The sequence below is a fragment of the Trachemys scripta genome, chromosome 3 (genome assembly GCF_013100865.1).
Source record: "Trachemys scripta elegans isolate TJP31775 chromosome 3, CAS_Tse_1.0, whole genome shotgun sequence".
In the NCBI taxonomy this organism is placed as follows: Eukaryota; Metazoa; Chordata; order Testudines; family Emydidae; genus Trachemys; species Trachemys scripta.
In genome coordinates, this window is record NC_048300.1 from 168,401,006 (window position 1) to 168,425,256 (window position 24,251).

The 24,251-nt window shown below is 41.8% G+C and overlaps 1 protein-coding gene across 5 annotated transcripts in view; it reads right to left on the reverse strand.

The window, feature by feature from the left end:
* MYT1L (myelin transcription factor 1 like) overlaps positions 1-24,251 on the reverse strand; it is a 384,470-nt gene that overhangs the window by 295,696 nt on the left and 64,523 nt on the right. The window contains exon 2 of one of the 5 annotated variants that reach the window (XM_034766420.1): positions 17,134-17,245. The exons of the other annotated variants lie outside the window; for them this stretch is intronic. The gene's annotated coding sequence lies outside the window, so the exon portion shown is untranslated. The remainder of the gene's footprint in view (positions 1-17,133; positions 17,246-24,251) is intronic. 5 annotated transcript variants of the gene reach the window in all.

Here is a 24,251-nt window from a genome sequence, read left to right on the forward strand (position 1 = left end):
GACTGCGAAGAACTACAAAAGGATCTCTCAAAACTAGATGACTGGGCAACAAAGTGGCAGATGAAATTCAATTTTGAGAAATGCAAAGTAATGCATATTGGAAAACATAATACCAATTATACATAGAAAATGATGGGGTCTAAATTAGCTGTTACCACTCAAGAAAGAGATCTTGGAGTCATTGTCGATAGTTCTCTGAAAACATCTGCTCAATGTGCAGCAGCAGTCAAAAAAGCAAACAGAATGTTGGGCATCATTAAGAAAGGGATAGATAATAAGACTCAAAATATATTGCCTCTATATAAATCCATGGTACACCCACATCTTGAATACTGTGTGCAGATGTGGTCATCCCATCTCAAAAAAAGATATATTGGAATTGGAAAAGGTTCAGAAAAAGGCAACAAAATGATTAGGGGTATGGAACAGCTTTCGTATGAGGAGAGATTAATAAGACTGGGACTTTTCAGCTTGGAAAAGAGACGACTAAGAGGGGATGTGATTGAGGTCTATAAAATCATGCCTGGTGTGGAGAAAGTAAATAAGGAATTGTTATTTACTCCTTCTGACAACACAAGGACTACGGGTCATCAAATGAAATTAATAGGCAGCAGGTTTAAAACAAACAAAAGGAAGTATTTTTTCCACACAATGCACAGTCAACCTGTGGAACTCTTTGCCAGAGGATGTTGTGAAGGTCAAAGACTATAACAGGATTCAAAAAAGAACCAGATAAATTCATGGAGGATAGCTCCATCAATGGCTATTAGCCAGGATTGGCAGGGAAGGTGTCCCTAACCTCTGTTTACCAGAAGCTGGGAACGAGCGACAGAAAATGGATCAGTTAGTGATTGCCTGTTCTGTTCATTCCCATTGGGCCACCTGGCATTGGCCACTGTCGGAAGACAGGATACTGGGCTAGATGGACCTTTGGTCTGACCCAGTATGGCCGTTCATAAGGATTTCAGAAGTCCAATGAGGTGATTTTGATCAGTTCCGATTCCTTTCACTCAAAATGTAGATTCCCTCTTCAAATCTCTCCCCCCTCTACTCTCCTTAGGAGATTAAATTGTGAGGTTCAGTAACATATACATTCATATATAAAGCTATGCATTCTTTTCATATTTGAGAATAAAAGGGATTTCAAAGCTACAATTCCTCAACATGAAAATTACAACAAAAGAAAATTCTTTAAAATGTGAATTTAGTTACAGGAACCTTAATATGGAGAACAGTCAAATATCAATAATTAAACACACAGCAGGACTTGCTGAGTGCAGGGAACTATTTTTAAAAAGTATATGGTAACCTGAGAGATTACTCCTAAATCTGATACCAATATATTATGATGTTATACATGTGCAAAGGTGCTCAATATCCACCTCGGTATGTTACGGCCCTTTAGAAGAATAAAGGCCATCTTACTCCTGAAATTTAAATATGACAAATAAAAATGTCAGCACTATAGTAAACAAAGGTAAATAGAACTGGCATCAGTGTCTACTGTGATTTTTACTGGCATTGTTACTATAGAGCAACAATATAGTTAAGAAAAGTCCTTAGTTCTGTAAAGGCAGAAAGAAGGCATGAATACTTAAGCAGAAGACATCATATGACATTGTGCAGGGATATCAACACACTTCCCAGGCACTGTATGCTCAGGTACCTTATGCCACTCAAGAAGCAACATATGTCCTCACGCAGAACCCAGTTCTGCCAATCTTATGAATGCAAAGATTTTACTCCAGTGTGAGTTCTCCTTGCAGATTAACTACAGGTTCAGGTTAATCATTTTCTTAAAAGAATCCCCTGAAGGACACTAGGTAAAACTGTCAGTAGTGCCTAAGTGATTTAGGAGCTATACCATTATATTCCATATTCCTTATGAAAATATGCTTATGAATATGACAACTGAGATATACTTTATGCAAGACGGGTTTTGTAAGGTATCATTGGAAAGGTTATGATTTACTGAATGTGATTATCCAATTTGTATGCATGTATCATTTCTGTATCTAAAGTTAGAAATATGGACTATGTAACAATTACAACTGGGTGTGTATTGGGAAGACACCCACCAGACAACAGGCCATCAGATTTATGAGCCAGCAGGAAGGAACAATAAAACCATGAAAATACTAATCTTTCTCCCTCCTGGGAGGCATCCAGGGAGGTAACTGTGACACTACTATGTCAGGTGGTCTTGTCACCTGATACTAAATATTACCTGGGACTTCTTATAACTTTCCACTGAAGGGAAAGGGGGGTCAAGTTTGGGAAACAAAGGATTCCCACCTTACGTAAATCCTATTTAAGGGTGGGGATGAAGGCAAAGGGGACTCCTCCTCTCCATGGCCTGTCTGCCCAAGAAGAAAGACTGCAAAAGGGAAGGCAAGGCGGGAGTCCAGGCTGAGACAGGGGTCTAATCTGACAAGGAATATAACTGGAACTCTGGACCACAGAAACTTTGAAACCTGCCTGCAACAATATCTAGGGTGAGAAATACTATTTGTAACCAATTTCTTTAGTGAAACTAGCTTAGTTTGCATGTTTTATTTCATTTGCTTAGTAATCTGCTTTATTCTGTGTGTTACCCCTTTTACCACTTAAAATCAGCCTTTTATAGTTAATACAATTTGTTTTGTTTATTATTAAACCCAGTTTCTATCACCTTGGGGTTTGTACCCCTTAAAAGGAGTGAGCACTAGAGTGTTGGAGCAAGTCCCTTAAACTGAGTCTTCCCAGAGCTGATCTGCAGCTGGGTGTCCCAGCCAGTGTGTGTGTGTGTGTGTGTGTGTGCGTGCGTGCGTGCGTGCGTGCATGTGTGTGTGTGTGTGTGTGTTAGAGGAGGCTTTAATAGCCTGGCTCAGCAAGACAGGTAAAAGGGGGTCCATGGTGGCAGAACAGGTAGACTCAGTGATATCTCAGCACATCAGGTGCTTTCTAAGAGGCTCCTATGATGGGTTATGCCCAACTCCCATTTTCAAAAGTGACCTCAGCACTTAGAAGCCTAAATCTCACTGGCTATGTCTTCTCAGCACCCTCCCCCCCCACACACACACAAAAAGCTAGCAGAGACAAGTTTAGTTTTTACCTCAATGTAGCTCACCAGGTAAACACCCCCACCCACCCACCCTATGCTGGTATTTCACATCTACATTGAGGTAAAAACTACCCAGGCTACATCTCCACTAGAATTTTACAGTGAGATTGCTAATGTGCATTAGTTATGTACCTGTAAAAGCACACACCTTTATTGGCAATAAAGATACACCCATTGAAAGTCAAGGGGAGTTAGCCTCCTAAGTCACTTCCGAAAATGGGTTTTAGGCACTTCTGAAATCATTACCCACTCTGCATTTCTTACTCACTCAAAACTCCCACTTAAGGAGAATCACACCAAATAGTTTGAATTTTAAAAAAATCCAGGTATTTTTTATGAGTAGATTTTTTTCTTAGTGTTTGCTGGACAGCTCTCCTGTTGAAATCCCTCCTTCAGCACTTATAGGGCTTTGGCTCTCAGCAGTCTTATAGCCATTTCTGAACCATTGATGTTCTGCTTGTGTAAAATACAACTAAATTCAGAGGTGTTTAATTTCCCCAGTACAGTTGTTCCTATTTCAAGATGGAAATTAAATCTAGCTTGCCTATGACCAAAATGCCACAGAAAGACATAGCCAAGCCAATAATTTCCCTTTTAAAATGGCTTTATATATACATACATACATACATACTTTTCTTCTTTTCTCTTGCCTTTTCTTTACCTCTGCCCACATCAGTGAGGTCCTGCCTTTCAGTCATGCTTCACCCACATTTGTGTTCTTTCTACTTTGTATTAAACAATCTAAGCTGAGGGAATTAAAACTTCCAATTTTAGGTTTTTTAAGACACGACAAGAACATGACAGTTAAAAGTGGTGCAGTGAGGGGTGAAGCCCTATTGAAAGAGAGTTGCTTTGACAGGGCAGTTATACAATAGGACGGGAGCTAAGGAAACAAAGGACCAAAATAAAAACTGAACATTATATATTATGTTACTGAAATACTTGCATACTAACTATCGTGTTACAAATTTTTCCCCTAAGGATTTCTCTCACCATTTATGAAGCTCTATTTTTCTTCTTTTAACTCCATTGTCTAAGTACATGGCTGAAGGAGATATGGAATTAGATACAGCTCATTCTGCAGACCATCAGCATTGTTCCATGTGTCTGCCTGAAACGGTCACCACAGAGCAACATAAGCCTTCTGGAGATAGGTATGTTGACTCCATAGTTGATTTGGAAGTAGGAGGTGAAGGTGCTGATTCAGAATGGTACTTAACTATATGTCTAACTTTAAGCACATTAATTCAGTGAGACTGCTTTTGTGCTTGAAGTTAGGCACACACTTAACTACCTTGATGAAGTGGAGGCCAGGAGCAAGACCTCCATTTGTAACTTTCTACATTGCATTATCACAGCAAAGGAAAAAAATGGTTACCCACCTTTTTTGTAACTGTTGTTCTTTGAGATATCCATTCCATTCTAGGTGTGCATGAGCCTAAGTGCGTGGTCGTCAGAGATTTTTGCCTTAGCAGTATCCGTAGGGTCAGCTGCGGCACCCCTTTGAATACCACGCTCATGCGCCAGTATATCAGGCGCTGGCCCTATGCCCTCTCAGTTCCTTCTTGCCGACAACTCCGACAGAGGGACAGGAGGGCGGGTAATGAAATGAACATGAGCAACACATCTCAAAGAACAACAGTTACAAAAAAGGTAGGTAACTGTTTTTTCTTCTTTCAGTGCTTGTTCATGTCGATTCCATTCTAGGTGACTCACAAGCAGTATCCATGGAGGAGTCCTGCACTTAGGACGGAAGAATCCCATTCACTGTTACAGACTAGGGACCGAATGGCTAGGAAGCAGTTCTGCAGAAAAGGACCGAGGGGTTACAATGGACGAGAAGCTGGATATGAGTCAACAGTGTGCCCTTGTTGCCAAGAAGGCTAATGGCATTTTGGGCTGTATAAGTAGCGGCATTGCCAGCAGATCAAGGGACATGATCATTCCCCTCTATTCGACATTGGTGAGGCCTCATCTGGAGTACTGTATCCAGTTTTGGGCCCCACACTACAAGAAGGATGTGGAAAAATTGGAAAGAGTCCAACGGAGGGCAACAAAAAAATGATTAGGGGCTGGAGCACATGACTTATGAGGAGAGGCTGAGGGAACTGGGATTGTTTAGTCTCCAGAAAAGAAGAATGAGGGGGGATTTGATAGCTGCTTTCAACTACCTGAAAGAGGGTTCCAAAGAGGATGGATCTAGACTGTTCTCAGTGGTACCTGATGACAGAACAAGGAGTAATGGTCTCAAGTTGCAGTGGGGGAGGTTTAGGTTGGATATTAGGAAAAACTTTTTCACTAGGAGGGTGGTGAAGCATTGGAATGGGTTACCTAGGGAGATGGTGGAATCTCCTTCCTTAGAGGTTTTTAAGGTCAGGCTTGACAAAGCCCTAGCTGGGATGATTTAGTTGGGAATTGGTCCTGCTTTGAGCAGGGGGCTGGACTAGATGACCTCCTGAGGTCCCTTCCAACCCTGATATTCTATGATTCTATGCATGAGACTTTTGAAAGAAGACGGGTAAGTATATGTCCTGGCAAGTGTGAAACTGGAAAACAGCCTTTGGCAGAAATGCCGGGTGTGGATGCAGCTGGACCTTATCCTCGTAGAAGACTGTATAGGGCGGCTCTGAAGTAAGCACCCTGATCTTGGACACCCTGCGGGCTGATGTTATTGTGACCAGAAACGAAACCTTCCGGGAGAGAAGCAGAAAGCCAGAGGCTTAAAGGGAGACCCTATGGGCCTCAACAGCATGAGATTCAGGAGCCAGGGGGGACTGGATCCCAGGCATGCGGCTAGAGACACTCCAGAACTTTTAGAAGCTGTGCCGTCATATTGTGGGTGAAGATAAGCCTGCTTTGGAACAGAGGATGGAAAGCTGAAATACCGGCCAGGTGGACCTTGATCGATGAGAGGAACAAACCCCGGTGTTTGAGGTGCATTTGGAGGGAGCACCTAGCAGCCGCAGTGCCCTCCTCTACCAGGATGTCAAATTCGTGGGCCAAACCTTACGGAGGGAGTCCCATAAATTAAAATTGTATCAGCCCAGGAGGGCCTGATGGTTCGCCACCCAGAACTACAAGCTGACCGTTGAGTAAATTCTTCTCCCAAACTGGTCCAATCTTCTGACCTCTTTATTTTTTGGCGTCAAGCTGGTATGCCCCTGTTTGTCTTTCTCATTGGCCACAGAAACCACCAGTGAGCCTGGGGGAGGGTGGGTGTAAAGGTATTCAAACCTTTTGGCTGCGACAAAGTATTTCTTTTCAGCCCTTTTTGAGGTGGGAAGGATGGAGGAAGAAGTTTGGCAGAGGACCTTGGCAATCTTGAGGACACTATCATGCACTGGTAGTGTGACATGGGGTGGGGTACACGTTGACAGGACATTAAACAAGGTTTCCACTTGCTCAGCCATTTCCTCTACCTCCAAAGTTCTCAGCCACCCAATGAAGCAGGGCCTATTGAGCCTTAAAATCATCTGGCAAGCTGGCCCTCAAGGGTCCCGTGACCGCCTTGTCAGGGGACGAAGATGAGGACTGTATCACCGGGGGAATCCCCGGGTCATCTTCCACCATGGAGGAGGGAGGCTTAGGCATGGGTACAGTCTCCTCTGCTTCAGCCTCTGAGCATGCCTCTTGCACCGAGCCTGGTGCTGTTGGTGCTGTCAGCTGTTGCTCTGAGGCAGTGGCAGATGAGCAGTGTAAAGGGGGCATCACAATGACCAGCACTCCCCACGTGCCGGGTTGCCACTGTGCCAATGTTGACGCGACCTCGGATGCCCATTCGCGCCAATGGGGTCTAGGCAAGGGGATGAACTGTCCTTCCATGCTGGAGCAATCCCATTTCCGGTGACCACGGTTGGCCTGAGTCTGTTTGCTGACCATCACCATTGGAGACCGGTGCCAGGAGCAAGGGGACTGGTATCATATTGAGGGGACCAGTGCCAGTGCCGGGAGACCGGAGATGGAACAGAAAGTGCTCCCACGGGGTAGGTGACCAGGACCGGCGTTGAGAGGATGACCGGCGAGAGGGTGAGTGATGCCAGTAGTATGGAGACTGGCACCTCCCTCTAGGCAATCCATGTCGAGATGGTGGGGATTGTTAGCCGGGGGTCTCTCCATACAGGGACCACAATTGCGGTGCCAGTGACCGAGGGGGAGCCCCAGAGGATCTGAGTGGTGACTCCAGCGACCTGTGGTGCAGAGGTGGAGAGTATGCTTCGTCTCAGGGGATCGGTGGTGCTCCACTGCTCCCTGAGGAGTCTTAATGGCTGGCTTGCCCTCGTGGGAGGCTTTGACATTTTCTGGGGCACGTGCTGTGTCAGCGGTGCGGGTGGAGGCCTTTGCTCTCTTGGCGCCGGGCGAGTTTGCAAAGGCCTTGGTGCCGTCAGGGGTTTAGATCCTATGCTGCTCCTGGGAGTCGGTGGAGGACCTTTAAAGGGGCTAATAGCCCTGACCGGAGAAGTGTGAATACATGGCTCCAGAGTGGCCATGCGGCCCAAAACTGGTCCTTTGCCCGATGACCCCTAGCTCTTCTTGCCTAGTGCTGGGGAGCCATGCTTTCTCGCCTTCTTCTTGGGTGCTGGCGATTGGGAACCTGCCGGGCGGAGCCCGTGCAGGGGGCACACTGTGCACCAATGCCAAGGTGCTCGGCGAATCCTACCAGGACTGCTCATAAGCTGGACAAAGGGCCGACTCCATGAGGAGAGCCCATAAAGGAATATCCCACTCTTTCTGCGTGCGCAGCTGAAAGTTCTTACAAATACGGTACTTGTCTCTCACGTGCGACTCCCCCAAGCATTTGAGGCATCTGCTATGGCGGTAACTTACAGACGCAGGCCTGTTACAGTGTATGCAGGGCTTAAACCCCAAAGACCAGGGAATGCCCCGCCTGGGGTGAAGTCCCCGCTGGGACTCTAACTACCAACTACTAGCTACACTTAACAGCTACATAATGCTAACTACTGAAGACAAACTATGTACAAGACCCTAAGGCTCAAAGTCAGTAAAGACAAAAACCGCTAGCCCTTGCTATGACTAACGACCATGGGCGGTAAGAAGGAACTGAGAGGGCATAGGGCCAGCGGCGCCTGATATACCGGCACATAAGCGTGGCACTCAAGGGAGTGCCACAGCCGAGCCTACTGACACCTCTAAGGCAAAAATCTCCGACGACCACGCACATGGGCGCATGCACACCTAGAATGGAATCGACATGAGCAAGCACTCTAAGAACTGTGATAGCCAATACACAACATATTTTAATAATAATATTACCAGAGAGCATCCAAGTTATAGAATTGTATTGCTATTGTTTGAAATGCTGTAAACAAAAGTAGTTCAATTATAACACTGTGGAAACACATCAACACAGATCTAAAATTATTTTTAAATAGTTCTTAAATGCCTTTTAAAAACCCACTGTGTTTAAACTTAAAAAACAAAAATAGAAAGCACAAATTTCACCATATAATTTCTATAGACAGCACACACAAAAAACAGCGGCAATATTGTTTAGCCAACATTAAAATTGCTGCTATACTTGAAAAAAAAAATGTAGTTACAGGGTGGCTGCTGTTCTAAAAATAATGTTCATGGAAAAGTGGTTTACATTATAGGAGCTGTACATTCCTATAGCTGAGACTGTAGCAAAATCCACTGGAACTTGGGAGGCAGTGTGGTCTCATATTTGAACAGCAAGCCAAGACTGACAAATGACTACAAAAACTTGAGCAAGTCACTTAACTTCTCTGTGATTCAATTTCCTCATCTGTATAACATGTATAAAAACCATCTACCTTTATAGGGATAAAGCGAGGCTTAATTAATGGTTCTAGAATACTTTAAAATCCTCACATGAAAAGCCCTGTGTAAGTACAAAATATTGAGTGACTGGTCCTGCATCCATTGCTACTCAAAATTCCTACCCAAGTCAATGGGTTTTCTCAGTACACAAGGAATGTACAATCAGGTCATAAAGAGTGATGATACAAAGGGGCAAAAGAGTTTCTGAACGTCAATGGCAGATTTAATTTTAAAAATAAACATTTCCAAAAGTGATTAGTGATTCTCGATGCCTCAATTTTGGGTACCCAGTTCAAGATACTTTAAAAGGGAGTTTTAGAACTTGCCAATCATCACCTCTGAAAATAAAATTCCTTGAAGTGTCTTAGGTTGGGCACCCAAGAACTGAAGCACACTCAAATCACTAGCCACTTTAGAAAATCTTGGGTATGAAGGAGAGTTAGATTTTGGTCCATTATGTCACCTAAAGTAAAATTTTGCCTAAAATGTTTTGGGGATATCAGAAACATCCAGTTAAATAAGAATTCCTATGAATTCCTAGCATTGGCTAGATAAGATTGTGTTATAATTACTTTAGGAATTTAAAAAAAAATACAGATTTTGTATAATGACAGAGATATTCAAGTTTCAAAATTAACTATCAGAACTGTTCAGTCAAGTTTCTTTCATAAATTTGTATATGCTTGTTATGACCCAATTACATCTTAACATGATAGGACTCAAAAGGAGCTCTCATGTTCTAAAGGTCAAAATTTTAGTATGTAATTACCTCCTGGGCCAGAAAGGTGTCTATAAGATATAGAACTGAGGTGAAAAAGAGTTTTGTCATTGATTTCAATGGGATCATGATTTGGACCTTTCTTTACATGTTTTAGAAAGGAAATTAAATTAAGGAAAAGAGAGAGAGAGAGAGAGAGAGAGAATACTTCTGTTCAAACACAAAGGGACAAAAACCTGAAAATGCAAGGGTAAAGCTAATGGTCTCTTCTCCCCTTTCCCCTCACCCCCATCATGATGCAAGCTAAGGACATACGATCCATCACATCTTAGAATCAGATAGCATTTTTGGGGTCATGCTTCAGCTTGACTATTGCAACACAGGGTGTATTTAATATAATTACAACATACGCCGTTATTTAAAAGCTGAGGTTCATAACAATGGCAACAATGCAGAATAGGGTAGGAGAGAGGCAAAGCTGTTTCTGCTGAACAGATGGCAGTGGATGAAGTTTGATGGGTTCAGTGGGACTGAGTAAAACTAACGTCCCAGAGGACAAAGAACAAGGTGACTATAACAAGGCTCTTCCCCCCCCCCCCGTAAGCTTCAGTCTCATCTCATGCCATCCTCGTTTTCATATTCCACTAGCTAGGAAAATGAGAAACAGTTTGAAATCCTGGTGAATGCTGCAGAAGTCTTAAATGATCATCCTTTGATCACTGTAGCAGTGGAGGATAAAGCATACTGAACTGTTTGCCTATACCTTCATCTATATATATAAGCAGCATTTCCTCTAATGTTGCTGAGGTCCATACTAACTAATTTCCCAGCCTTTGAAATCTATTTTATTATTCTTTATTTGTATTATCAGAGTGCATAGGAGTCCCAATTATGGACCAGAAGCCCATTGTGCTAGGCACTGTACAAACACAGAGCAAAAAGACAGTTCACGCACTCTAGTAGTGTAGCATATACTTTTCTTCCTAATCACATCCTTTTTGTGACTCAGGCACCAGCACAGACAAAAATATATAAGAAAGCATATGGGTTCAAACAAATGTAAATCCACAAAGTGGATTTGTGTTCACCTTACCAGTTAAAGAAGCTGGAGAGAGAAGGTTTAGAGTTCTTGTTTCTGAATCTCTTTCTTGGACTACCATTTAAGGTTTGTTTTGGATAAAGAGTAGAAAATGCATGTATTGTGCTAACCAAATTAATGTATTTTCATATTCATCTTACTATAAATGTATGTTTGGGGTTTTTTTCAGCGAAAAATAATTTTCTCTTTGCCCACAGTTCTGGTAATTGTGTGTGTGTGGAGGTGACAAATACATGGATCTCTCTGGCCAGAGCCTCATCTCAGAAGAAATGGCAGTTTCCTAGTTAGCAGAAAGTGGAGAAATACATTTTCACTACTTATGCTACCTAATTAGCTAGGCTTAGTGAAGATTTCAATATAAGAATGGCCATATTGGGTCAGACCAATGGTCCCTCCAGCCCCATATCCTGTGTTCTGACAGTGGCCAATGCCAGCTGCTTCAGAGAGAGTGAACAAAACAGGTAATTATCCTGTAACCCATTCCCAGCTTCTGGCAAACAGGACACAAGGTTTCATGCCATTTGGATGGAAAACAGGAAGTTGTCTTCTGTGGAAAAGGACAAGAATAATTCTGGCTGTGGAAATAGCATTAATCTGGTCTTGCCCAGGTAAATTTGATCTAGTTGTTCTTCGCCAGTTCCTGAAGTCTTGTAGGTAGATCTGACTGAAAATTAAAAAGTCTCCCATGCTGCATTGCATTCGGGTCATGGAACTCACACAATGAACTATATTAGCTCAAGCCAGAAGAGAGACTACTGTGCATCATGAGATGTGTTCCAGCCTGGGAGCCCATCTCAGCAGAGAATGGGGGCACTAGAACTACAATTCCCCTGAGGTATTGCAACATATTCAGGCAGATGCCAATTAATGTCAAACTGATCTGAAACAAAACAGTTCAATTTGACAAAACAAAATGTTTCAAATAGGGTTAATCCACTGGAAAAGAAATATTTTATTTAGATTCTCTCAATGGATTTTTTTTTCAAAATTGACATTATCTCATCAAAAACTTTGATTTTACAGAAACCATATTTTCCATCAAAAAAGGAATTTGTCAGAAAAGGCCAAACAATTCTACTTGTAGGCAATATGTCATCTTAGTGAGGTTGGTGGCTGCATCTATGGAAAATGAGATATGTGTCTGGGTGTCGCAGATGTCTCCTTGGCAGTGAACCCTCTCCAAGTGGTCTTATGTAGACGCTGAAGAAGAGGAAAGAGAGGATAAATATCTGTGCACCTTAAAAGGTGAGGGTCTTTGGAGAAGAGGAGCAGTTGCGGCCATCACCACTCTTTGGGTGGAAAACAGTGATTGGAGTTGTTACAATTCTGTGCTGTCTATTCCAGCTGTGACATATAGGAGGGTCTTCAGGACTTGGCAGTCAACTATGGCAAAAACTGCAGAGCGGTCAAGCAGTATGGGGCACTGAAAGGTAGCGTCCATCTTTTTGCCCAGCTAAAATGAACACTGGCTATTTTCCTTCTTAAATTAGTTACTCAATCTACTGCCTTGTCTCTTAAGCAAAGGGTCTTGAGCCTAAAGTCTTGAACCCTGGTCCATAATGTTCCTGGGGGTGGGCGGGAGTTCATTACATGTCAACCCTCCACTCAAATTGGCATCACCTAGAACCAGGACTCCTTGAAGCCCAACTTAGACAGACTGCTCCACACTTGGGCCTCAATTAATGGAACACCCAGAGCTCCTGATTGACTTCCTCCTCCTACTACTCAAGCCAGGCGGAGGACCAGGAAAATATCTGTACTATGGGGCTTCACCCTACTTCGGACTGCTCACCCAGTGCTACCTGCCCTTGTCTCCTGATTTTGACCTCCAGGTTTCCTGGCTCAGCCTAATTCTTGGTCTCTGACTCATGGTTCCTAATCTCTAGCTCATCTCCTGACCCTGACCTCCTGAAAGGCCTGATCCCTGTTATCTGACCCTTGGTTGCTGACCTTGGTCCAGGCCTCTTGGGTCTTAACCCACCCTTTGGTGCGGGGAGCCTCCCCCACTCACACACACTAACCACTAGGCCTGGCTACCTACATCCCAGCCCTGACATGTAGCAGACTAAACCAAAAACTGACTCTAAATCAAGACTCAGGAGCTCAGTTGATAGAAATATATGTAAACTATACCTACTCAGTGTGGCACTCTGCCCCCCTCTAGTGGTGGCTAGGCTAAGTAGAGATTGATGACCCTGCTACGGACTTGGCTGTGAAAGCAAGCTCTTTTAGCTCAAGCAGTAGAAGCTGATGCACAAAGATCTAAAGATCTGAGGTTCAATCCTTGCTGCCGCAAACCCACCCAAGGGTACTTACATAACATATAATTATGTATATATCATAGAATCATAGGGTTAGAAGGGACTGCAAGGGTCATATAGTCTAACTCCCTACCAAGATACACAATTTGTTGTGTCTAAACCATCTGAGACAGATGGTTATCCAGCCTCCTTTTGAAAACCTCAAGTGAAGGAGCTTCCACAACCTCCGAGGCAGTCTGTTCCATTGTCCTACTGTTCTTACAGTTAGGAAGTTTTTCCCTGAGATTTCATCTGTTGTCTCTTGAGCATTTTATATATACACAAATGGTTATTCAGAGCCAAGGCACATGTACTACTAAATTTATTTTTAAAAAGAGGGAATTTGAGCTGTTTTAACCTTTGAAATCATGGTGAAGCGTGTAGTATTTCTCTTTTAAGTTAAAAAAGACTCACCAGTGCATTAAACAAGGTCCTCAATCATTACCAAGTGTGACCACAGACATAGGACAAATTCAAGGTGAAATGTTGCCATTTCCCCTTTACCCTCCAAATGTTAATAATCTATTCAAGTGGCTGTTTCTTCTAGATGATACTGAGGTAATAACTAATGACCTGCTAACTAGAGCTGAGTGAATAATTGATTTTTCAGTTCAGTGATCGAAACAAACTGTGTTGTTGTTGTTTTTTTTCCATTTTCTGTTAATTTCCAGGGGATGATGGTTAATTTTTTAAATGTAGCTAAATTTAAAAATGAAATGTCATTTCAAAACTAAAAAACAAAAATGTTTCCCTTAGAAAATGTCAAAATAAAATGTGTTGATTTTTTTCCCCTCAAAAATTTCTCATGATTTTTTTTTGTTTTTTGGATGAATCTATTTGCTGAATTCCACTTGAATTCATGAATAGTTTTGGTCAACCCAAAACTGCATTTTTCGAGCAAGCAAACTGTCTAAAATAATTCACTCAGCCCTACTTACTGTTAACCCACTGTGATATGACATCATTCTCCAAACTACTAACCCTGGATGGGGTTACCTGCTGTGAATGATGTGTCAGAGTCAGCTAGCCAGCATCTTTGATGTGGTAACATCAGTCCCTATAGCAGGGACTTTCAGAGATAAAACCTCTGGGAAAAATCTCAAAAACACAGTGGCTCCCTCGTGGGCAGGTAAAAGCTCAAGTATCAAATATTCTTTTTTTTACCTGAGATGGGTCCCCTTTATAACCTTCAGGGGAAGCGCTAATCTCAAGGTTTTCTTTAATACTTTTTATTTCATTTTACACACACACACACACACACAGAGATATTAACATCTTCCAACCATCCCCATGACCATGATTTTCTCTCTCTATCTTAAAATACACTCCTATATTTTACAATATCAAGAGAAGTGCCTAGAAAGATTTAGGATATCCTTCCATGAACATCAGAAATCCACAATGATTTAAACGGATACAATGAAAGTGTAACGCACACGGCTGTCAAAGGTAGCCATGGAGAGATAACCATCAATGCCATTTGCTACCAGAAAAATCTGCAAGCACTGAAACTGCTGTCTCCAGTTTTCTGCCAAGTTCCCTTCCAGAGCGAAGGATTCAGGTGACTTCATTTACTCCATTTTTGGGAAAGATTTAATTTACTTCTCACGCTATTTAGTATCAGTATGATACACAAGAGTACTGATAAGAGACTGAATTTCATTTCCTGGCTCCAGTCATTTCATATGGGGCAGGGTTACAAAAGGTCCCCTGACAGGGGTTAATATTCACTGATTCCACTGGCTACTGTTACAGGGAACCCTGTCAAAGTTGTCTTGACCCATAATTTTATTTATTTGGTGATGGAATGATCTGCCCAGGGAGATAAAGAAGTGAAAGTCTCTATGGGCCTGATCCAATTCCCGTTAAAGTCAGTGGAAAGGTTGCCATGGGAGTTGAATCGGAACCTATAGGAGAACGTGAAAAACTAGCTCCAGATGGGGAACTGGACGAGACTCATATCATTGGAGCCAGGATTCCACCCAGGAGGTCTGTTTCCAGGCCTGTTTTCTACTCTTGTTTGTAAAATTCATGTAATTATTTCATTACATTGCCCCCCTCCCAGCCTCCAAACAAATGTTTTAGTTCTCCTCCCTCTTTACCTCCCAATCCAACAATCCCTAAATATAAAAATACACAAAACAGTGTGGGTAATCCAGAAATTATAGCAAACCTACCAAAAGAAACCAGGACCTGAAAAACCTTTCAGTATGAAGACAGCTCTCAATTTCTGATGAGTGTTCATAAATAAGAAGGAGAAACATGATGAAAGACATCCTGCCAGTGCCACTTTAGCCACTGTTTGTTTTCTCCTCCTCTGTAGCTATTTTAGGTAATGAGCTGATACTTTACATTTTGAAGGTTGTCCATGTTTAAAAACTTCAATAGTTTTTTCTAATTCCGTTTCTTTAAGTAGTGTATTAATTCCTTTTGAAATGTGGTAAGTGCTTCTCCAATCACTCAGGAGTCAGCAAAAATAAGTAATCATACCTCATTCTCATAGAAAATAAATCAAATTTGTGAAGCCAGCTTCTGGAAACAAATGGGATTAGATGGGCAAATTTTTCAAAGGAGCCTCTCTGTCTGAGGAAGCTATTCTGCACACACATGGTAATTTTTGATTATAAGTGATAAATTTTCTTGCTCAAATTATAGGTTTTCTTGTCCAAACAGCATTCACATGTGCAATTTCAAGGCTTATGTGGGACTTAAGTGAGGCATTGGTGTTGTGCTAGCCCTCTGCTCAGGAATGAATTTCACCTATTGTTGGTGAGCACATTCTCAACCTGAGTAGTCCCATTGATTTGAAGTGGACTACTCATGTGAATAAGTGCTCACAAGCCTGAGTAATGGCTGTTCACCATAATGCTCTGTTGCACCTGCAAATGACTGTATGCACAAAGGTTAAGCCTAGTCACCTTTACTCAGGCCCTGGATTACACTGACTTCAAAGGAAATTGGGTCAGAATATGGATTTCAGGACTTCTCCTCAAATTAGAGGCCATGTTTTTTATTGTTTGTTTGTTTTTTTAAAGTAGCCCCATAAGTTAGTGTCTTTCTGAGTTAAAATCAAACAACCAAGCAAACAGCCTGTCAGCACAGCGAGTCTAGCCATTATTTTTATTTTACCTGAGATGATACTCAAAAACCAGATACATTTTTCTTTGTTTTCCCATTACAATGTAGTATTAAATTTCAGGCTAATTAGTCAATAGGGCTTAGTAACTCGTTCAGCATCTCATGTAAGTAATGATTGATCAGTAGTTTTCTGATTGTTGGAAAACCACTAAGATATTCCCAGCGTATGGAAGATTGAGAAAAATTGTGAAATTTAAAACTGGAATTTGTTTATTTACCTTAGTAAATTTTGTGATTTGAAAGAAACAGGGGTTAAAAAGAATCACATCACCTCAATTTCTAATTATAATAGCATCACAGTATTTTAGTTTATCAACTACCTAAGCATGCAGGGGTACATTTTAAGTGTGATGCTCAGGGATTTAATGGCCAAGTGAAAGAGCATTTAGGTGTATTTTTTATTAGCCTCAATCATCAATGTAGAAGGCAAGTGAATAAACTCTGTGCCTAGACGGACAGCTATGCACAGATGCATACAAGGATATCATGCATGTAATTTCCTACATGTTCTGCTAACAACTCACACACACACGGTCTCACTTTGCTCAGAAAATCACTGACTGTGAGAATCCAGAAACAAACAATATTTAAATGTGTGTTCTTACTGAAGCAAAGCTGCTGATTTGTTTTTCTTACAATATTTTAGCTGTTTAATATTGGCAGGTAGAACCTGACTTTAAAAATAAATTGGCAAATGAATTTTGATCATTATTAATACAGGAAAATCCTAATTTCCTTTGTGTCCATCTTCAGCAGCAGAGTAAGAGCTGCTGCTCTGACACGTGACACACAGGGCCATCACAGAACCCAGATGCCAAGCTGTGGAAAATACTCTTCCAGCAGCTGCATCTGGCTCCTTGGTGGGCTCCACAAGCAGTGAAGCTGACAGCTCTGAAGTTGCCTGTGGGTCTGTCATGTAGTTAGGCTGCTAGCTGAGCTGACTTATTCTACTCAATGCCATTTTTCTTTGACTTACCTTTGATCCTGAGATATTTGCATATTGTTATGTGCTTGAGAAAAAGTTCCTGTGTAAATCCCTCTTGAGCTCTCTGTGTTTATGCATTCTTACAGGAAGAAGAGGTGATATCCTGTGAACATACAGTCGTGATCTGCATTACTTGTGGTGTTATCATGCAGTAACCTCATCCACATACATAATGGAGCCTGCGTTAATGCAAGCTGATAGGAGATGTCCTGAGAAATCACACAATCTAACAGCAGCCCTACAAACGACAAGACACGACCATAGGTACCTTTCAACCTTTGCATTAATGTTATTCAAGTGCTAGTCCCCCGTCTCAAAGGGGCTGAGTTTAGGCTTCTTTTTTAACCTATTATTCTCATATGCACTAACAGAGGCCTAGAATACATTCTAGCACTGTAACTGTAAGCAAACAGAGAGAGGCAGGCACAGGGAGGGCACTGGGGGAAAACAAGAAGAAAGGACCAAATGAGAGTGAATCATTCATGGTCAAAGAGTATCACTGACAGATCCAGCCCTAGAGAATACATCTCGTAGGCATGTGCCAACCATGCCCTTTTAGGAGGGCCAATCTCATATATTTCGCTCTTTTTTTTTTTTTTAAGCAAAAGGTGTATCATTTTCCTCCACTGTATCTTCCCTGAAAGTTATCCCAGTATTTCACTGTAGTTAAGGGTTTCCCATTTCCTACCTTCCCCTGACAAAATGTTCCTGTTTAGAGCTTCCAAAACATTTTAGGCTTGTATGGTAGTTGCATGTATGAAATCCCTTTTTATTTTTTAAGCTCACTTGTTAAGTTAGAAAATCACATTTAATTTGGAGTAATTTTCCCTAAAAGACAAGGAGATATTTTGTCTTTGTTTTAGAACTCTGTTTTGCCTCATAAAATATTTGTGCCTACATTTAAAATCCCAGGGTACTTTAAAATATAGAACCTTCTAAGGTTCCTCTGTTCAAGTCATGTGGTTTATTGTAAATGGCTTCAACAGGGCTGGCATTCCACTATCCCTGCATGGAGTGGATCCAACCAAACTAGGGTTGTCAATTAATCGCAGTTAACTCAAGCGATTAATACAAATTAACTAGATTTAAAAAATAGTCATGATTAATCGCAGTTTTATTCACTCTATTAAACAATAATAGAATACTAATTTAAATTTATTATAAATATTTTGGATGTTTTTCCTACATTTTGATGTAGGAAATATGTTGATTTCAATTACAGCACAAAATACAAAGTGTACTGTGCTCATTTTATATTACAACAGTGCCATATGAATTCCTGTTCTCACTTTCAGGTGACATTGTAAATAAGAAGTGGGGCTGCATCATCTCCCATAAATGTAAACAAACTTGTGTGTCTTAGCGATTGGCTGAACAAGAAGTAGGACTGAGCGGACTTGTAGGCTCTAAAGTTTTACTTTTTTTTTTTTTTTTTTTTTTTTTTTTTTACATAACTGCACTCAAAAAAACCCAAATTCTATATTTGTAAGTTGCATTTTCATGATAAAGAGATTGCATTACAGTGCTTGTATGAGGTGAATTGAAAAATACTCATCTTTCTACAGTGCAAATATTTGTAATAAAATAATAAAATTTGTAAAAAATAACAAAGTGAGCGCTGACACTTTGTATTCCATGTTGTCATTTAAATTGGCGTTCTATTACTGTTTAACAGTGCAATTAAAACTGCGATTAATTACGACTATTTTTTCTCTCTTTATAAATCTCATATTTTTTTTAAAAAATCGTTTGACAGCCCTAAATCAAACCCTTAGATACAGTAAACTGCCTAACTCTGCTTAAGGCTTACCATCAGCAAGTCTGAAGCTGATTGAGTGCCTCCACTCTCATTGCCTTAAGCTTGTGGTGGTGCTCAGTGTCCACACCTATATGAAACTGGAATTTATTGTGTACGTAACATATGGATGCTCTTGGGAGACAGGATAGAAACTCAAGGACTAGATCTGGGCTGAGTTAGAGCAGGTTTGCATGCCTCCCTTGGTGCAAAGCTGCCAGAACCATGCTTCCCTGATCACTGGCTGACTCCCACTATGCAGGAAGGCCCTCAGATGCTGTAGCAGTTGCTATGCCACATCACTTATTTCAAGCTGTATGTGGAGTAACGGAACAATAAACAATGCATAAAGGCCAGCAACCTGAAGACCTAACTCCTTGTAGCCAGTGGGAGCTCTGCCTCAGTTAAGAAGGCAGTGATAGATTTGGTCTAAACAGAACAACAGAAAATTCAGCCTGGATGCTATTTAAATTACACACCACTTAAAACACATCAAATTATATGGTAAAATCTGTATATTTTGGAAAATATTATAAAAGTCTCTCTCCATACCTTTTACATAATAACTGAAAATACAAATTTACAGAAGCTGAAATTCTGTAAAATTGCAACGGCTGTTTTCAAAAGTGACATCTAGTTTTGCACTCCTGTTGAGTGCAGTGAGAGAACTGGGTGCACTACAAATATATACTATCGGACTCAATATCTTGAGCAAACAATTGCAGGTGAAACGTTAGAGCAGTGGTTCCCAAACTTGTTCCGTCGCTTGTGCAGGGAAAGCTCCTGGAGGGCCGGGCTGGTTTGTTTACCTGCTGCATCCGCAGGTTCGGCCAAACGTGGCTCCCAGTGGCCGCGGTTCGCTGCTCCAGGCCAATGGGAGCTGCTGAAAGTGGCAACTAGTACGTCCCTCGGCCCGTGCCACTTCCAGCAGCTCCCATTGGCCTGGAGCAGTGAACCGTGGCCACTGGAAGCCGCCATCGGCCGAACCTGCAGACACAGCAGGTAAACAAACCGGCCCAGCCTGCCAGGGGCTTTCCCTGCACAAGCAGCGAAACAAGTTTGGGAACCACTGGGTTAGAGGCATTGCTGAGGCCATTTTGAAAATGTGGCTTAAGTTGTCAGTGTAGTCAAGCTGGTTAAGTGACCTAGGTACAGTCTTCTGTGAATGCGTATGCAAAATTGTCACTACGTTAATGAATGCTTATCAGGAGCAGAATGTAGCCCGTAGCACATGGCTGTTCATACAATCATAGAAGATTAGGGTTGGAAGAGACCTCAAGAGGTCATCTAGTCCAACCCCCTGCTCAAAGCAGGACCAACTCCAACTAAATCATCCCAGCCAGGGATTTGTCAAGCCGGGCCTTAAAAATTATCTATGGTATTTCAATTGCTTGAAAAATAAGAGCATTTCAATACTTTGGTAGCAAGTTAGCAAAGTCTGCTTTGAATTTAGCAACAGCAAAACCTAGAAACAGCACTGGTGTCACAAGATCTGGGTGTTCTGTTTTCCAAGTTACACACAGGAAAAGTTTTAAATGTTGCTACATTTAAATAGCACTCAGAAGTTAGTTAGGGCCCTCACAAAACAATTAAGAAGACAAGTTTGACATTCTGTACCTCGGGGGAACACCCAGCACCCCCATGTTCATCCTTATAATATGATTGTGTGGTATCTAATGCAAAGTTTGTCATGTCGGGCCATGATACACTGAGCATTGTTGTTATAGTGATGTTACAGTTATCGTTGTCATACTAATGTTATAAGTTGTAATTTCATGTATAGAGTTATGAGGCTGAAAATGTGTCCTCATGGCTTAAAGCAAGCCCAGGAAAAAACTCTCCAAGAGCAGAGAGGCAGTTAACATCTCATCAGGGCAGGTATGGGACAAACCCAGCCCAGCCTCACAGGAACAAAGGACACTGGCCTAGGCAATAACAAAGGATCTGTTGGACTTTCCAGTGAGTCACCCCCCTCCCTTTGGTCAGTTTGGGACTGCGATGAGGTAATGCTCACCTGACTCTGAAGGGGGGGGGAGGCAAAGCCAGGAGGGAAGAAAGAACATGATAAAAGGGAGAGACTTTGCCATGCTCTTGCTCTCTCTTCCACCTACATCTACAGACACCACATCAAGTGACTGAAGCACTGATCAAAGGGGAGAGCCTTGCTGGAGAGCAACCAGCCAGCCTGTGGTGAGAAGCATCTAAGTTTGTAAGGGCATTGAAAGTATTAATATCAGCTTGTGACAGGTTCGGTCACAGAGATCCCCTTGGGACTGTCACCTGATGTGTTGAAATTACCTCTGAGCCCATTTTCCCTGACAGCTTGGGAATTCCAGAACCCTGTCTTGTTGAGCCAGACACGCTAGCATGCTGCAACACAGACCCCAGGTCTGGTCCACGCCCCCAAAGCTGCAGACTTAACTGAAAACAGCTCAGCAGGTTACCTGATTCCAGCACGCAGACACCCAGTTCCCAATGGGATCCAAACCCCAATAAATCCATTTTATTCTGTATAAAGCTTATACAGGGTACATTCATAAATTGTCCGCCCTCTATAACACTGATAGAGAGATATGTACAGCTGTTTGTTCCCCCAGGTATTAATCACTTACTCTGAGTTAATTAAAATCACATTTGTTTATTAATAAAGTATAAAAAGTAGGATTTAAGTGGTTTCAAGTAATAACAGACGGAACAAAGTAAGTCACCAAGCAGTCACACAGCTTAGAATGCGTTTTGCTTTTATTTCATTTGACCAAATCCGACTTGTTATGCTTTGGCTTATAATCACTTAAAATCTATCTTTTGTAGTTAATAAATTTGTTTGTTTATTCTACCTGAAGCTGTGTGTTTGGTTTGAAGTGGGTCAGAGACTCCTCTTGGGATAACAAGCCTGGTACATATCAATTTCTTTGTTAAATTGATGAACTCATATAAGCTTGCAGCATCCAGCGGGCATAACTGGACACTCAAAACAGACGTTCCTAGGGTTGTGTCTGGGATTGGAGAGATTGGCTAGTATCATTCGGTTGCACAATCCAAGGAGCAGCTTACATGCCAGAGGCTGTGTGTGAACAGCCCAGGAGTGGGGGATCTCACAGCAGAGCAGCGCAAGGGTGGCTCCCAGAGTCAAGGATTGGAATGACCTAGCAGATCACCGGTCCAGACAACACCAAAGGGGAACGTCACAACAAGATCCTGGCCTCTAAACTCTTACAATCTAATGTAGACATGATGAGCCAAAGGTTCAAAAGAACACAGGCCTCAATTACCATTTCATTTAGGGGCTGAAATGAAATGGCTATGGATGCTAAACTCTTTGGAGCATCTGTTCTTATGTGGTAAAGAGGATAATACTACAACAAAAAGGGGGCGGGGGAAGGAAAACAGAGGTTACAGTAATAAGATTGAGCTAGCATACAGCATGTTGAAAATATAAGCATTCACATGAATAAAAAAAAATACAAGTTACAAAACATTATAGTGGATACAACCAGACTCCAGAGCTACAAGATCTTATTGAACTTAACCGCATCAGATACTAGGATAACATAGAGTGTGGGAATCCATGCTGATAAACATTCTATGGCCATTTTAAAAAAAATGGTCCTGAGGTTTTGCAAATACGTGAGAGCTCCTAAAATACTGCTTAAGGAGAATTGTAGAATGTGGGAACTCCCCTCCCAGCAACATTAATAAATGAATTTAAATCTGTGGCATTGTCAAATAAAACGTCTCTGACTCTATTTCATTCCTTTTGCTTCTGATGAACCTTCTGTCTTCTTGCTCTGTTACAAGCACACACACCCTTTCCTCTCTACTGCTGTCCTCCCCACCCTCTTTCTTTCTCCTTCAGGCCCTTGCCCTCTCTGTCTCCCTTTTCAATGAACTGTGTCTCTCCTTCAGAGCCTGTGTGTATTTCTCTTCGCTGCCCCCCCCCCCCCCCCCCCTTCAGGAACATTTGTCTACTTCAGGCCCCCTCTTTTTTCTCTAAGGTGTCTGACTTTGCTGCTGCAGGCCTCCCTTTCTCCTGCAAGATCCCCCACCTCCTGAACTTGCCACTTATCTTGTGTCACCTCTGGACCAAAGCTGCCATTGAAGCTCTGCTTCCCAGAGCCAGTGACCCACACCAGTGACTTGCTCCTTTGCCCTTCTTCTCTTCCTCTTCGCCTGGCTGATATAGTTTGATTAACTGTGGTGAGTGAATCCTGTCAGTCAAAATCACCCCACACACCCTACTGCTACAGTCACCTCTTAAAGGACAACGTTTCTAATGGAGCTCCAACCTCAAATAACTTGTTTCCAAAAGGAAATTTTATGCCCACAACCATTCTAGTCACTTCCACATTTTCCATAATGAGTGCTTCCTTTATGGCCGATTAAAATACATGATCTTAGTGCAGCATGCTGAAAGCTACGCTGTGAATGCTTTTTGCTGCATGCAGACAGGAAGACAAATCAAGTTCTTCAGAGACAAAGTAATCGCTTTATTTGTATGAATATTGCAATTGAATTTGTGATGCAAATAGATACAGTATGTCATCTCAGCTTCTGAAAATTCCTGAATGAATCAAGGAAGCTCTGGTTACAACACAACTATTATTAGTAACAAGCCAGCTGTCTCACCTTTAGTGTCCTAATTTTCCTAAACCAGAGACCAGTTCCCATATTCTAAACAGGATTTCTTTCTGGGAGGAGACACATTTCCTCCCCTGCTTTTTTCCTAGTTCCATTTAAAGCTTTTGAAAATTCATATTTTATTCACAGCTGTTAGGATCTGAATTAGCAAAACACATGGTAAATCATTTCATAGCCTAATCTGTGCTAGATATATCCAAAATGCTCTCAGAAGATAGATCTCTATGTAAAACAAATTAAAAGGAACATAATTTATTTTGTGTCTGCTACATATACCTAAGACCCTCTTTCCATCCATAGCTCAACACTTGGGAGACAACAGTATAGCAAGGACTCGAGTGTTTTAACGCTAATATTTCAAACATCATTATCTTCTGCAACACACAGCAATTCTTGCATATGCTTTAAATTACTACAACTAGTTTTTCATTTTAATGAGCATTTCCCCACTGCTCCTGACAGTAAATCCCAATAGAAGTAGAGCAAAAACCTGGCTTTTATGAACAATTCCCTTCAGAAAACTTGAAACTCCTGTCTGCTTATCTGATTAGTGCAAAAGACTGTCCCAGTGTTATCTGGGGAGGAGATGTGAGAAGGGCGGGGGGAGGGGAGAGAGACAGGGTGAAAACAGAGGGCGTGGAAATACTTGTGAGGATCTTGATATGAATACAGTTCC